Below are 17,556 nucleotides of genomic sequence, written 5' to 3'. Positions count from 1 at the left end.
CTGGGCGCAGGTCGGGGATGTTAGATGTGCGCTCGGATTCAACCGCGAGAGACGCGAAACAGCACACGGCGACAGACGGTGTTGGCCTCAGAGCACAGCCAGGGCGACTGAAGATACTTCACAGGAAGTGGCAGCGTGGAGCAACTCACACACACACACACACACACACACACATGCACACACACATGCACACACACATGCATGCACACTTGTACACACATAGAGGCTCCACTCAAGGACACACAGATGGCAGGTGCTACACAAATACAAGCCACTGGAGCATATCTTATTATCAGCTAAGCCAGCCAGCTAGATAGTCACAATAGGAACATTTGCAGCTTTGTCCCTTAAAAAAATGGAAAAGAGCAGCTCAGCTAACAACGTTAATCTGTGAAGCAGTGTAGAAACTTGAATGACAGGATGGATGGTGTTCAATGACGAGCAGTAAGATGTTTGCCGGACAGACTGGACACTCAACAAGCGCATGTTGGACTTAAAAATAACATTTTGACACCTACAGTATAAGGCTATCAAACACAATACTATACATGTATATATTTCATAGATTCTCTCCATCAGCCTTTAATAATGACCATCCTCCCCCTCCCACACCTATTCAGATAAGATAAAATAGACCAAACCAGGGAAATTCACTTGACTAAAATGATCCAAAATAATAAAACAAAGTCGATTTTCCACAGAGTCACACCCCCAAAGAGTCAATAAAAGTTGAGAGAGGTAACTGTAGACAAGGCAGAATTACTGCAGGGAGTCAAAATTTGGAAAATGACGGATATTTGAAGTCACCAAAGCAAGTTATTAGAACATAAACAACACAAACCACAGAGCAACACAGCACATTCTGGTAAATACTGACAGCGATGTCTGAGCACCATTATGGTTTTTGTATTTATTGCACATTACGTGATACAGAGGGAAATATGAGATAACATGATTGCTCATAGTACCCTAATACCCCACTAGAACACTGTGTGGGATTCCTTGTGGTTTCTGTCGTCTCCAAAAGTAAAATGGGAGCCAGAGCTATTCAGCTATCAAGCTCCTCTATTGAGGAATCCTGGATTCCAACACCCTTTCTACATTTAAGAGTCGTCTTAATACATTCCTTTTTTGATAGAGTTTATAGTTGAACCTGAACTATCCCTTAGTGATGCTGCTACAGGCCGAGACATCTCATAGACTTTCCATGATGCACTGAGCTCCTCTCTTCCTCTCTCTCTCTCCATCTGTACACACTCGTATCCTGCCAAAGCATGTTACTAACTTAGCTACTTCCCCACTGCTTTCTCATCTTGCAGGTTCTCATAAGATCGTGGCTACACCTAGATCAGCAATTGGTCAAGCCGGCTACTGTGGTCCTGCTCGACGTCCACTACAAATACTGCCCCACCAATGGGCTTGGTTCTGCTCCAGCTTTCTGTTTGTTAAAAGGAAGTTTTTCCTTGCCACTGTCGCCAAGTGCTTGCTCATGGTGGGAATTGTTGGGTCTCATTATCTTATAAAGAGTGCGGCCTAAACCTAGGCCTGAAAAAAACTAAATGATTGTCAGTACAATCAGCAGAATCATAAACACTGTTAAGCCCCTTAATGACATTTACTCTTGTGTTTCTGACTGAGCAATGTCTTTCATTGACAAACTTTACAGAGTGTTCCAAAGTTTGCAGTCTGACTTCCAATGCAATCTGTTACCAATACAGTTTCGTCTAACGGCCTCTAAACAATGAGGCATTCAGCGGTCACATTTCCAAGTATGGTGTGTACCACCGGGTATCGGGCAATTGTAAGCAAAGTTTGTAACCTCTGCCACAAGCTCAGTCAGAGTAGAAAGAGCAGAAGAGGCCACTTAACCACAACAGAGTCCCACTGACAATGACAAGATAGTGACAGCGCTGAGGGGCAGACGAACCGAGAAATATGACAAGCAGTCTGTCATCCAACCCAAAGCTTGGAATAAAAATAAAATGTTTTCATGTGATATGCATTCCGCTTTCCACAAGATATGGAGAATAAGCGAGTGTGTGTGTCTTTATTGGCACTTCTTCTCATTCTTTCCAATGAAGAGAGCCTAGCACACTGAAAACTGAAACAGAAAAATGAGGGTTGGATTCCGTGGCTTGTTGGCATGCCGGCCTTTCTGACATCTGCTACAACTTAGACAGATCAATAATGGATGTCACACACGCACACACACAAACTGGAAGTAATGGGACAAGTCGTGGAGAAAGTTTTGACAAAAGTATTTCGCCGATTCACTGGAACCTCGCTGTACACAAACTGTATCATGGAAATCATTTGTGTTACAACGCCTAATGGTTTTCTGTAGGAAATGAGTTTCCTTCCTTCCTTCTACGTGCTTCGGTCACCTCCCATCGCGCGTTCTGTCAGGAAATGTAGGCCTCATGAAAGAAAAAAAGATGCGACTCGCTTTTGCTTTCATGTTCATCCGGAGTCGACGTACACAAGAGTGGGATCGCGAATGTAAACAAGGGCGGTCCAGCTGGTCGCAAGTGACTCCAAAACAGCCATCTTTAGAATGAAGCGCTCTGTTGGTCGCTGCACTGTGCTGCACTGTGTGTTTGAATGTATAGCCTCTGTGTGTGTGTGCACATGGTCAAACATTCCTGCGGGGCTAAGGGGTTCAGCTGTCGTCGGGGCTATTTTGCTGTGCGCTGCATGCCATTGGTGGATCAAGGAGGATTACTCCTGGGGTCGGAGAACTTTTAGGCTCAAAGAGATGGAGAAAAAAAAATAAAGAGAGAAAGAGAACCACCGTGGTTTGGAACTCTTTCTTCCAGGAATCAAAACTCGGGTAAAAAGGGGGCGTGCGAATCGAAGCTGTGTTTGTCAAAGCAAACCACGTAGGAAATGAGACAGCCAAGAGCTACACTGAGCGAGACACAGAGAGACAGAGAGAGAGTAGCCGCTCAAGCCATCGCGCCATAAAAATAATTAACCGATACTCAACTGTCACACAAGAAGGCCCCTGGTGCCTGCTTTGAATTTGGCTTCAAGCTCGAGGAGCCGCTTCACACGTCGCCTTAATCTTGTCCATTACTGCGGCGACATCACTGCGAACAAAGAGGCTGCTCTCCAATTTGCTCTATAACAGCTCTCGTCCTGTCAGGGAATGAATGAGATTCCCCAATTCCCCTACATATCCGCCGGATTAAATTGGGAGGAGAGGGAGCTGTGTGGCTCGGGCCGAGCAGCAGCCAGGCCGGCTGAGAGAGCTGAGTCGGTGTCAAACTGGTGGCGGCGCTCAGATAATTTGCTTGTGCTTCTTGTCCGCACAGACAAAATCAATAGAGTAAGAAGTCGGAGGGGGGCAAAAAAAAAAAAAAAAACGCCCCAGTTTCCTGATTTAGGTCAACGGGAGTTGTGTGCACCCTAATGCTGTCTGTAATTAAATTAAACTAGTAAAAAAAAAAGTCTGCAGGAGCTCTGAACTTGAAGGGGGGGAAAGAGCGATGAGAGAAGGGGGAGGGACGAGGCTCGAGTGATTAATTTCATCTTTGTTTTTCTCCTCCCACCGTTGTGAGTGAACAAAGTAGAAAGGTAGCCTCATTTGTGTGCCCGTTCAACGGCTGGCGCTCCCTCGGGGGGGAGGGAGAAAGCATAAAGATTCTAATGAGCTACAGAGAGAGTTCTTGCAACGCCAAAACCTGCAGATAGAGACACACTGGGACGGTGCTCCGCCAGCCTTGGCAGCTCAACTCCGACGAGGAAGTCCGTGTGGATCTTCCATTGACAGCCCATCAAACCATCACGTCCTCTCCGCCTCGCTCTATCTCCTCATCCATCTCACCCATATCCACATCTCTCTTTTTCCTTTCCATCCCTCTCCTTCCCTTCATACTCTCGTCACTTGCTTTTGTGTGGGAGCCCGGCAGATCATGCTCGAAGCAGCTACCGCATAACACAGTGTCGGGGGATGCAGCAAACTATCACAATCAGCCATTATCAGCTTTAAAAAGGTGAGATGACAGTAATTTTAAGCAGTCAATCATCCTCTCGTTCATTTTATGTTGTGCGCGAAATGTCATAATATTGCGATATCCCAAATGTATGACAAACTAAAATCAATTAATTAGCCGAATGACAGAAAATGAACTGGCAGCTATTTAGATAAAATAAACGACATATCAAATTTGTCTGTTTCTGCCAAATATTCCCCAATTCTGGCTCCATAATTATGAGAATTTGCTCGTTTTATATCATTGTAAACTGAATATCTTTGACTTTTGGACTGTTGGTTGGTCAAAAACAACAATAAATTAATCAATGAACAAAATAATCTCCACAAAGCTCAGTAATAGAAACAATTAAACATATAAATATAACTTCTGTTTAATATTTATGCAAGGAACTGCTTCACTCATGTACAAAAACCTCAAGACCTCACTGAGCAGTATTTTATAACAACTTGGTTGACCACTGGGAGGGGAAGGGAACCTCCTCTCAGGCTTCAACCCTCCCCAAGCATCTCCACCAATCAACTGATTATGTTTAGGTTTCATTTATATATGGTTGAGAATGAGGTTAGAGGTTATGGGATGCAAATCCAAGCAAAGGAGGAAGGATTTGTACAGCTTGGCCTGATGGTGAGCATCAAAACAGAGCGACTGGCTGTTTTTTTTAGTCACATAGTGTACAGTATATTATTTTTTGTGCACTTGCATGCCTGCATGTTGGTGTATAAGCTTGTCCATTCCCAGCAATATACTTTAAACAAGCTCAGACACTGTGACCCAGTCTGTTCCTATAGGTTGTGGCGGTGATGGCGAGGTTACTGGTGCATTAGGGCAGCCTGTGAAAAGAGGATTATGGCTGTAGTCCAGATGAGGATCCGGTGGGATGGGTGAAGGGGTGTTTACAGGGTGACGCATCATCACTGATGATGCCTGGAAACATTCCCTTACAAATCAATGGTCTGGTTCCAAGCGTCCATTCAATCACTACTATTACCACACTAACCTATGAACTGGATACAAGCTGGAGGAAATGCAGCTGCTGAATGTTACAAACTGTCATATTGGGTGCGTCCTTGTACTCTGTATCTTGTAGATATCTGAAATATGTGTCATCGAACAAACATAAAACAGCTGGACCTCTTGACCAGACGAACAAGCAAAGAAGCTCTTCCTTTTTTCTGCTCCAGGAGACAACAGCAGCATCAGCAGCTAAGCTAAAACATATGTCACAAACGCGTGCCGTGCAGCATGCTCCATTTGTGCATCAGTATTTTTAGCATCACCATACTCATTATGTCAGCACGGCACAGCAGAATGGCCCGTGCTGGTCTGAGTGAACTGAGAGCGAGACAGGAAGGAAGACGATGCACAGTTCTGCTTCGACACTGCATCCTGAATGTGAAGAACGTGTTTTGTTTTTCACTACTCCAATTAAGTTAATTTTCGGGGGCGATGGTTAACTAATATGCTTCGTTTCACTGATGCAGCACCGGGCCGGCTCTCGAGTTGTTGCGTAAAAAGAGTGAAGAGGATGGGATTGATGACGAGACACAAATCACTGATGTTACACTACCCTTCTCGCCACACTTTCAAGTTAAACTACTGAAACAACATGAAAGCATCTTTCTTCAAAAAGCTCAAAGTGCTCAAAGAGTGAAAGATGATACTGGTCTTTGTAATGACCATCAAGGTCAAAATGGAGCCCATGGCAGGTCATTAGCCTGTAGATAAATAGTTGGGCGGATACATGATCCAGAAAGAGATTTCCATTATTGATCCATTAACAGCAGAGATTACTCGATGGGAAAGTACTTGTAGTTGGGCTGTGATGCTATTTTTGAAGCTCAGACGCCCTTGGGAACGAAACAGTAACTACCACAATCTCAGTGTATTATTCTATCACTTGACAAGCAAAACCATCTGCAGGGATCTCTTGAAATGAATACCAGTAAATGTGGGCATTTTTCTCACTGGCATCGAAGCTTCTGTACTATATCTCCATGCCAGCGTCTGTATATTTTATCTGAGGCCAGCTCTCTACACAAATTGCTTGTTAGCAAGAATAGCCAGGGGCCTCAAAAGGTATGAGAACCATCCGCTGGGAGGGGAGCCGCTATAGGATCACGGATTATGCTCATGTTGTGCAGTAAGCATACATGCAAACAATAACTCATCTCTCCCGTCGTCTCCTCTGCTGGACTGAACCAACTGCCTGAGGTGTCCATCAGCCGCACAAAGGCTCCCACAGTTGGGGGTTTTCCTTCGCATTTCCCCTCTTGCCCCCACACAAAGGGGATCCATTTCAACCGCTTTTAGCAGCGCCACTTTCCGCTTTTAGCTCTCCGGACTCCCTCCCCTGAGGGTGCGACTGGTGGAAGGAGGAAAATAAAGACACCAGGTGGATGCTTGGAGAGGGGTTAGGCTTGTGGCAAACAGGGCCACTTCAAATCAATCCCGCCGCGGTTGGACGTTGTCTTTTTTTTGGTAATGCCTGGTGGGAGGAAAAGAAACTGATACCAATGCCTGAAGTGACCCCGATGACCAGTTTAGTGCTGCTTCATGCTGTTTAAAAGTTGGCGCAACAGCAGCACACGTCTTGATTTGGACACCATGTGCCTTTTTCACTTTCTTAAAGACAGTTGGATGAGAAGGCACAAAGGCTAGAAACGCCAAGCTTTTTATGTTCACTGAACCCATGATTAGACAAACAAGATATAATGTCAGCTTTTGAAGTGCTGGACAGAGCCAGGTTAGCTATTTTACCTAATTTATGCTATGATAAGCTACCCATCTGGAGGGAGGCAAGAAAGAATTCCTGAGAGGTCAACGTATTTCTTTCGCAACATGGAAACACATTAAATGTTTTTGTAGTTCTCTCTTAAATGACAGGAGAATAAATACCCACTCTACTCAGGAATCTTATGTGCAACTTCCAGAAAAGGAGTGCAAACAAAGAAAACCGTACAATGTGCTGCGATGCCAACCTTTGGAGTTGCTAGAAGGCTTACAAGGCCCCATTCAATCAACGATGAGAGGCAGGAAACGGGAAGACACTTTGTCTTCTCCCCTCAGACAAACAGAAATTCAAATGATCAAGTGGCTCAGATGTTTTTGTTGGGTTTTTTTTTGGGAGAGGGGGGCTTATTAATCAAGGCAAGTATTTAACTAAGAAATCTGTTTCTGTCTCTGCAAGGCTTTCCTCTTAGCTGGATAAACACTCCAAACAGGAACAGTCCCCAAAGAGGGGCTGGGTTGAAAAGGGAAGACGTAAGAAGTGAACTGGGTCGCAGTTGGAGGTTTAGTCAACCTGATGAATTAAACAGACTCTCTCAGGCAATAACACTCTACAACTCCTACACAATTAATTTTGGAATTCAGAGGAATCGTTCAGCTGGGGGAGAACCAGTCAAGTTTCCAAGTAATCATATTTTAGAGCTTTGTCACCGAGATTGGCGTTAATCTAATTTGCAAAGTTGTAACTCCTTTTAACTTTCTTTGCCCCATAAATTTAACGAAGAAAGTCTCACATGCAGAACACTATACATCCAATACGTTCTACCCCAATAGAATGAGGCTATTTCAATCAGCGGTGCAGTCTTGCGTGCCAAAAATCAATTGCAATCGGCCTCAACACTTCAGCCTCAAATTCACTGGGAAAAAAAAGAAGCTGTGACGAAAGCGAGCGGCAGTGGGCTTGCAATGAAAAGCTCTTTTGAAAGACGACCTGACATTAAACTGGCTTTTTCTGTGCGCGGGCAAGAGAGAGGAAGTGTGGGGAGCTGACAGAGGAGAGGTGAGGTGTGGAGGACGGGCGGCAAGCCAGCAACTCACATGCTGCAGGTTGACATGCAGAGAGAGAGGTAGAGGCCAGGCCATCATCTCGATGGCAGGGTGAGAACAGGAAACAGATCGCTTGCACACACACGTGCGTCAAAGAGAACAAAGATCAAATGTAGAGATTGTACATACACAGAATCAACCGCAGAAGAGGTGTGCACACACGCACAGGCAGCAGGTAATAAGTCAAGCTAACGGCAGCCAAGGTTGGGGAGGCTGCTGCCCAGAAATCAACCAGGCGGCAGCTGATCCTCCCATTGTGATCTTTACAGAGAGAGGGAGAGTGAAGGAGACTGGAAAACAGTTCAATCCAGGAGAAGACTGATTTAAACCGATCAATGTCAGTGCCACAGCTCTTGAGCCCACAGTCAATATACACTACTAATATGTCCCACCTGTGGTGTATGTGTGCAAGCATCTCTGTTTGCCCCGGAGATTTTCGCAGGTTCTGAAATGATCGTCGCTAAAATCCACTCTGATTTTTCAAATGTGTGAACAGGAACCAAAAAAAGAGAGACACAAGAGAAGATTCACACCAGCGCTTTTTATAGAGACAGAAGTAATCAGCAGCAGACAGGGTGATTCTTAGGGCAGCTCGGGACAGTATAGCCGGCGCCATAACAGCTGCCTCCTTCATTAGGAAAGCACTGATAAAAAACAGGTACCGTGGCCATAAAGAGAACAGACACAATGAGACAGAAAACAAACCCAGGGAAACGTGAACGTACCATCTGTCTGCCTGCTTCAAAGCAACGGACCTGTGACAGGTAGATCCATCAGTTGACCATTCGCTGAACGCTGCCTCCCTAGTTACCGTTGCTGCGCCTGGTCAGGTGGCAGATTTACCAATCGAAATATTACATTTTCCAGACATCGGGTCTCTGGCTAAACTAAAGGCTTCTCATTTCTAGGCACTGAGCCTTGATTTCGCTGACAACTTTATTAACAGATTCAGATCAGCTGTAGCTAGCTGCTTGCTGCCAACTCCATGAGGTGGAAAACAGAACCATGAAAAGGGGATTACAATATGCTATAGATGGAAAGATATCGTGCCACAAGACTAAGACTAAAGTCGGCCTCCACAAAGTGGAAATAAAGGAGCAGCTTCATGGTAGAGCTAGTCAGCTCTAATATCTCTAAGTATGATAAGGTAAATGTAAGCTTAGCATGTGAATTTGTTCTTGCATCTCCCCGTTTGGATGCTTAGCTAAGCGTACAAGAGACAAAAATACTTGGACAAGCAACAGAGGTTAGAATTAAAGACGTAATAAACACAAAAATAAAAGGTTCATATTTCCACTTTTACAAAATTACAAATTTGGGAAACTTAACACCATTTCTGGTAACATATTTTGTGTCAACCTATCTCTGGTTTTGGCTAGGTTTGCTAGGTTAAACATCCTTGAATACAATAAACAAAAAACATATCTAACATACATAACTATCAGTCCTGATTGGGTCACCTCCTCGCGTAAACCACAAAATAATGTCCCGTTAGCTAACAGTGTGCTTCTTGGGCTTGGCAACAACCCTACATTTGCTAGTCATGTTTAATTTGCAAAAAAAGGGTCAGGGCCAGGGTCAGTTAAATCTTTTTTTTTTTTTGTATTTTGCTTGTGTTTCTGATTTTAGAAAGGCGCCCATGCTCCAAACTCTTTATAGTTGTTAAGCTACAATTGGGCAAGGTATTGGTCAATGACAAGCGAATGGTCAATTGATATTGCTAGCTGCTAGCCTTGTAGTAAGAATCTAATTAATCAATTTTGGTTAAAAAATAAAATAATTAAAAAAATAGCAAAAAGTCCCTTTGATATGTTCAAAACAGTGCACACGCGATGTTAGATTTTGCACAAGCAACAACTTCAAATCTCATTTTAGAATGACATGCTTCCATTAAAAGGACATATGTAGCACAACAAAGATGTATAATGTGTAGCAGCTACAGCTCTACTCCAAACCCCGTGGGGCATCAGTAATAGTTTATCATCCTCTGACATGCAGTCCACTGAGGCTGCTGCAAACAAACACACAGGAAAACATACAAACATCCATGTGCACGTCTGCAACATTAGATGCATGCAGAAAAGCAGAGGCACAGATATGCATGCATCCTCGAATACACCGAGGCAAACACACACAAGGAGTGTCTGGGGATATCTAGGACAGGTGAGTATGGATCGAGAGGAGGGAGGATGGGGGACAAAAAGAGGAGACATGTGGGAGAGAGATAAAGTTGGAACAGACTGCAGCACAGATAGAGGGAAGTGGGCTACCAAAGGAAAGGGATCAAGGGGGAAAAAAAGCCAGGCAGAAAAAGAAATGAGTGAGCGAGAGATGAGAAGAAAGAAGCAGAAAGTGAGATAAGGGTCATCACAGTGTGACCTGCTGTCTCTGGAAACAGTTCACTCTGCGGGAATGAGACGGAGAGCGGAGGTGGGGACGCATGAGAGAAAAGGAAACAAAGAGTGGAAACAGGAAGCAAAAGGAACCAATTCAATACAACCGAAACACAAAAGCAGTTCCATTTAATTCAGCCGCCACGTCACAAAAGTAGAGGAGAGAAGGAACAGATGAGGCCAGCATGGTGTAGACAGGACTGCGGGTCAACGCCCAGTCAAAGTCGAGCAATGGCGTCCACCAGCTTTCTGTCTGCAGACCTTTCACCCTCTTCCTTTGTCCCTGTCTCCATCGCTGACATTAATCACCCTGCTGACAAACTCCTGCCACTGTCCTCTGTGACCTGAACTGGAGGAACTGAGTTGTACTTTTTTTTAAGTATCTTGGCACTTGAAGGAATGTAGGCCATGTCCACAAATACATCTTATTGTATTATTAGTATATTATGTATCATAGATCTGCCCTGCACGATGCCCATGTATCCACGACAACAAACCATGATTCTACCACCATTACTCCAGCAACACAATCACATCACACTCCGAATAACTGCTGCTCAATACAATGTCGCCAGCTCATTGGGAAGATTGTTGTGTGCAGAGGAGGACCGGATGAAGTAGAGTTCCAAGGTCACTGCTCGCCAACAGATAGCTGCTGAGCGTGGGGGTGTTTTGGAGAAGAGAGACGGGGGCAGAGCCGAAGTTTCTGGATGAATAAGGACTCGGTGTCATTTTGGATTTTGCTCTGATCTGGCAGGAGGTGTCTCTTATCTTAACTTTTGGGATCAGAACTAAGTAGAAGATGAGTCAATTTATTTTCGCCCTTGCCTTTTAACCTGTCTGCAGCGATGCACACACACACACACTTGCTTGCTAGCTGTATTCTGGCTGCGAATTAACACAAATTAACTCATGGTTAAACCCACAGGAGAAATGTCACGCGAGGCTTGTTTTCTGTGCGAACATACCATTATTGACAACTGTAATATTGAACTGTTTGGAACAAAAAGGTGGTGGAGGGGGGGTGCTGGGGGGTGTGTCTATTTGTGCTGAATGCAACCACTGTGAAACAATCAGGAAATAACTTTTTAATTCGCTGAATCAATGGCTTTATCGAGGCTGGCGCTCACTCACTCTCATTCACTATCTATGTCTGTTGACCAATGCTTGCTCTATTACTCTTTCTTGGTCTCAAACCATCGGACACAAGCCAAATTCAACTTCTTTGTGTGACTGTTTTGTAGCATAAATTTGGAGTCAGACACAGATTTAGAGGCTGGGAATATGAAATAAACAAAGTCAGAACACAACGGGTAGAGTATTCCATGAATTCACATAACCTCGCTTCAGTGATATTTCAGGCTGACTGTGGAGGGATTGGTCGGTTTGAACGTCTTGATTGGCAGTCATAGCATGTCGTTGGGCTGCGTTTTTCCAAAAGTTGGATCCAGCTCAACTTCTCTGCCGTTTTCTTTGGCGGACACCATTGCGGCCCACACCAGCGCTGCCAAAACGGACTACCCCAACTCAAATGAATAGAAAAACCTGCGCTTTCACCACAGAGTTGGATTCTTTTAGAAGTCGGCCCCAGTCTGAAGTGAATATACTTTTTTAAATCTTGTTTTTCGGCCTTGTAGCGTGGATGGAGCCTCAATGAAAGATCACAAGGTCAGATCTAAAATGGGGCTAGGTATGTATCGGCCTGAAGAATCCTGTATGAGTCAGGCAACGCTCAAAAAATGCTAAGGTTTTATACTCAGCCTTTCTCACAAATGTGGAAAAAAACACTATACATCTATTAATAACAGCACCTACATGCTGATAAATAATATTTATAATTAGCATAAGACTGTGCCGAGTACAGTCAAGTATGTTAACGAAACAGTTTCCAGCTCAGAAAACTAAAAGATGAGAAAAGGTACAGGCGTGGTACAGCTTCCAAATGGATCTGCACTGATGTGGACACGTCTTTAGTGTCATCCTAAGAGGACAAACTGCCCCAATGAGGGTCGACCAATCCCACAGAGAAACAGATTAGACTGCAGAGTCTCCTCTGGTTGCACATCCCCCGCTGTGACTGTGTGAATGAGCTTGTTAGAGACCGATTCTATTTCCAAGAATCAACGTTGTAATCGAAGAAAGAGACAACCACGGCCATTAGCTCTTCACATCCTTAAAATATGCATGTGTCCTTTAAGCAAGGGTTGACGCATTATTAGCCATCAACAATACATTAATGTTATAAGATTTAGCCTGAACACACCATAACTATCCCTTTTCATTAGAACGTTAATAATTAATTAAGCACACTGGTTTTAGTAACTTGTGAGTAGAGGTAGCTATTACTAAAGTGGGAAAATGGAAGCCTTGAGGTCATTGTGATGCACTGGGTCATCCACATATGCGTTCAACACCAATCAATGTACACTTCCTTTATGGTCAATACATGCCAGCCTGGATTACGGCTGTGGCATATACAGATAACTGATGCTGGACCAGTGCTGGGGATCATTTTTTCTGCCGCAAACAAGCACAAAAAACAAGTGTCTCTTGACGCATAAACAGCTCTCTTCACCCGCCAATCACAGTGATTGTCACCGGCAGACGCCCTTCGTTTATGAAAATGGCATGTCAGTCATTTTTTTTTCCCTCTTACCCGACCCACACAGATGACAAAAAAAACACACACACATATATATACACACACTCTACCTCGCCTCCGCTACAGCAGCGCTACTGATCAGTTAAGCTGCTGAATTCCTAATAGGACATATCCCATTAACCTCTCTCACGCTGGGATCAAGGATTGATATCGAGGAAGGGAAATCAGACACCACAACAGGCCTACAAAGGCAGAGTGTTTTGTAACAGTGACGGCGGACAAAAAGGGAGAATTATTTGAGCAGAAGCCACAGATTTCCTTTGAGATTTTGAACAGAGAGAAGACCTCATCACCCAAACTCTGAAATCATCACAGTTCTTTCTAAATTCTTGCTTTTTCCAACCAAAAATCCAAACAGCACTTCATTAGAAAAGCTACAAATCCTCATTCTGCATCAAAATAGTGGCCGATTTGTTTACTCGACTGATCAATATATCGATTTTAGATCTGAATGTGCGGCTGAAATGAGCTTCTAAGAAAGATGTTAGCAATTAGCAGACAGACAAGCTTTTGAAACCAATAATTCACGTTGAGCCAGTGTGAAATAAAAGGTCATTAGAATGCAGTGTGGTGAAAATCACTGGGCCATCTCGGGGGTAGAAGCATCATCTCGCTGCAGCATGCATGCTAGACACTGGCACTGGGGTGGAAATGCAGGAAAGCTCCCCCCTCCCTCAACTGTCTGTCTCAACATTAAACATGGATGTAGAGACAATTACAGCATATTGGTTTATTTGTGACTCCAAATGGGATTCACGAAGATACAGAGTGTGTGGTGACGAAAAGCTGGAAGACGGTGAAAAGAAAAAGGTATTTTTATTTCTACAAACATAACCCGAGATGATGCAATCCTTTCCTTGTTGTTGACTATAAACAAACAGAGCGTGTTTGCGTGGCTTAGGTGTTTTCTTTCATAATTGAGGGCTCCATAATAAATAGAGCATGATTTAACTGAACACACTGACACAAACAAAATCAGCAGTGGCATTTCTCCAACTACTGTCCTCATGTCCCGGGCCATGTTTGTGCCACAAAAGGCTATTATTGTCAGGGTGAATCAGCAATGAATAAAACAACTCGCTGAGCCCCGTCATATGTCACATGTCTATGTAGATTTATTTAACCCTTAAATGCGCACACCGGGGCACAGGAGACGCGTATAGACGTGGGCTGGGTGGTTAACTCTTCTCTCTATACTTTATTTTTTATTTTCTGCATCTGTTCGATTCACAGGGGAGCCTCCTACAGTCTTCTTCTGCGTTGAATGATTGCATCGGGCGAGAAGGGGCTCTATCTCTGCAGATGGAGACGAGGCAGCGGATGAGGAAGCAATTACAAGCTGGTAGGCTTCACCTCACCACGCCTCCTCCTCCTCCCCCAACGCTCTTCCATACATGGCCCCGAGGGCGTCTGTATTAGAGAATCATGGGTATAATGGTGGAATGGACCCCACCCCTCCACCAAAACAACCTGCTAATCCCCTGTGGAGTGAGAGAGAGAGAGAGAGGGGAGGGGGGTGGTTGAATTTGGGGGTAACAGGGCAAGGAGGACGCCCCCGACAATGAGTCCACCTCTGACACGCGCCAGCACCCTCCACCCCCCATCAACCACGGCGACATCCCCCCAAGGGAGGGAACCAGTGATGTCAGCCATGGGAGAGCAGGAAAACCCCCCGCCCCCCCGACACAGTCCTCGAATCGCAGCCTGGCCTCGAGCGGGAACATTCAATCAGGCCGCTGCTCCACTCTGTCTTCATCTGATGCTACGATTAGCTTCGTCCGCCGCAAGCTCAAGCTTCTGGAGAGCTCCAACTTGCGCGGATGCAAACCGGCTCGTTAAAATGGTTTAATTATGTGTCGAAATTATGATGAGCAATGACACGCTTGATTGGTTGTATCAGAGGGCTTTAATGAGGAGAAAGGCCTCGCTATCTGTCTGTCTGCAGCATTAACTCAACGTCTACTCTGACAAAACCCAGCCTGGAGTACGTCAAAGCCTGTTTGTCCTCGGTGACATTTGTGACAGATTACCCATCATGCATTTATGGAGAATTGGAAAGACATTCTTGGGTTTGTCTGTCACCCAAGATTCAGCTATCTCACATCCGTTGCCTGATCTCATCTTTGTGTTCAAAAACATGACTCTGATATTCTCCCTCTCGACTCGGTCTAATGTCTCCAAATCCCAGGTCCATTTAAGACCCAGATATTAACGTCGTCTCATCAATCTTCCAACCTTCGTGCTTCAGGTTAAGAACCAGTAATCACTCCACCGGTGGGCTAATGGGCGCCTTTACATCAACTCTCCGAGAGTCCATTCATATTTCATCAATGGCAGTGCCCCCCCCTCCTCCTCCTCCCCTCCATCCTCCCATCCACCCAGGCCTCTGCTTCGCTAGTAAGAAAAATCAACATCAAACGCCGCAACCTCCCAATTAGACAGCGAGACGTTCTGATCTCGACTCGATTTGGCCCGAGATCAAATGTTCCTGCAAGGATCCAAGGATTTCCATGCCCTTTTAGTTAGCCAGCCTCCCCCTGTCAAAACGGGGGGATAAAATGTTCGCTGAAAGCACCTGAAGGAGATCACATTTAAAATGGCTGAGGTAGGGGGCTTAATTGTACCAATATTTAGATATCACAGCGATTCTACAGTGTGGATATTCATGAAAGACTCGACGGTACTGAGCCGGTAAAGTCAAAACAGATGTGGGTACCATTTCAGGTAGTGTTTTGCTAGAGGCTGTGGAGACCTGTGGAAAGGTGGCAACAGCTGTTCCTCTGGGCATGAATAATTTAAGATGGGATTCCATCTGGGGATCAATGGTCATCACTGGTGTGAGGTTATTTTGAAACAAGGATAAACATTTGGGTATCGCTTTCCCCTTCCAAAATAGGTGAACAGCTGATGGAATATTTTGCCATTTCATTCACAATAACCATGAGAATCCCCAAACATTTAAACAACGTTAAGTCTTCAATTTCACTGGGATTATTTAATGAATATTACATTTGAATGCAGGGGCTACTTGAGAGGTGTTCTTTGAGATTTAAGCTTCTATACTTTATCAGAAGTGTTTGTCAGAAGGTTGAACATCTTTTGAAACCCGCTAACCTCACATCTTCCAGACAGAGGAAGTCCATATTATCATCTCGGCCTATGTCGGACCCCAACTTCCAGTGTGGCAAACTCTAAACACTTTTGCTTCACCAAATAATCCTTTGGTAACATTACCCGTCCATTATGACACCCCTTAAAGTACTCAATAGTACCTCTAAAGTCTCCACTTAAACAGAAAGATACCTATAAGGAATGTAAAGTCCAAACAAAAACCATAAGCACTTAACCTGCTGCTGAAGCTGACACATTAAAGTTGTGTGTGTGTGTGTGTGTGTGTATCATGTAACCTGAATTTCACAACAGGAAAATGTCCTAGTTCCTTCCTCAAAAAAAGGACTCTCAGACCACAAAAGAAATGTGCTAAAATATAGCTTAAAAAAAATAAATCACAGCCTATTAAATGAGTCATATTGCTGTTATTGAGAACAAAACTGGCATCGGGAAGCCTTTAATCCAATTAACTGGGCTCCCTCTAGCAGTTTGGGGACAATGATGAGTATTTAGCCTTCAAAATAAATGTCTTCATGTGATCTTTGACAAGAGGGAGTGGGTTTAAGAAGTTAATCTATTCTACCTTATCATAATATGGAAGCTGTGAGCTCTGAGAAGTGCACAGAAGTAACACATGCACAGTGACTAAGGTTCAATGACGGTATAAAGAACGGACAGAGCCTGAGTGATGTCAGCCGTAGGTTTCCAAAGCACTGATTTAAAGCCGGAAATATGCGACCCTGGACGCTGTCATATTGGATGTACTGCTTCTTCCGCCTCCCGGCTCATTTAAATATCAGCAAAGACATGGCTGGATCACCGGCAGACCTGAGGCGGACCGAATGACGCCTGGGTGCTCGAATAAGCCAACTGTAACGACACTTACCTGTCAATCAAGCAGTCACGCTGTTAATTATGCACGACTTTAAGCCTTAATATCATCTGAACTGGTGAGTTTAACAATTCACCCCCCTCATATTGTCATGGACGGGGGAAATTAGCTATAAAGACCAAAAGCATTGCCTGAACCAGGCTGTAAACATTTTTAAATTCTGCTGTGGAGTTGTACATTTTAACATAGGCGCTTATGGAGATTGACTCACTTCTGCAGCCTAAATTTCCCAGCACTGGAGGTTGCCCCTTGCTAAGGTCAGGTCTTTAACACTTCCACAGATAGAGAAGGAAAACAAATGTATACCAAGGGGAAAATGTAGTCAGGTGACCAGGCTGCAGGAGTGTGACACAGAGAGGCCAAAGGCTAGTCTCTGGTTCACCGGGCTTCACTGATCTCAGGTCATGGTGGCACCTTTTATTTTGGACAGTAAGCAATATTTACACAAGCCTATAGGAGCCAAACTAAGAATAAGGAATAAGGGGACCATGTGTAGGTGTTATCACTGTTACAGTAGCTCCAAGAGGCGGCCACTTTTCTTTTTTTTTTCCTGGCATCCTCGCACAGATTACAAAATGATTATTGGCTCGCTTTCATTGAGGCTGTGGGATCATGTAGAGAGCATCACACACACACACACACACACACACAGAGCAGACCAATATC

The 17,556-nt window shown here is 44.4% G+C and overlaps 1 protein-coding gene across 6 annotated transcripts in view; it reads right to left on the bottom strand.

Moving 5' to 3' along the window:
• Positions 1-17,556, bottom strand: part of dock4b (dedicator of cytokinesis 4b) — a 119,667-nt gene that overhangs the window by 100,976 nt on the left and 1,135 nt on the right. The window lies entirely within an intron of this gene.

This window comes from Larimichthys crocea, chromosome XX, assembly GCF_000972845.2.
Source record: "Larimichthys crocea isolate SSNF chromosome XX, L_crocea_2.0, whole genome shotgun sequence".
Classification (NCBI taxonomy): domain Eukaryota; kingdom Metazoa; phylum Chordata; class Actinopteri; family Sciaenidae; genus Larimichthys; species Larimichthys crocea.
Note: the sequence above shows the minus strand (reverse complement) of the source record. Positions and strands in the feature narration are given on the sequence as shown.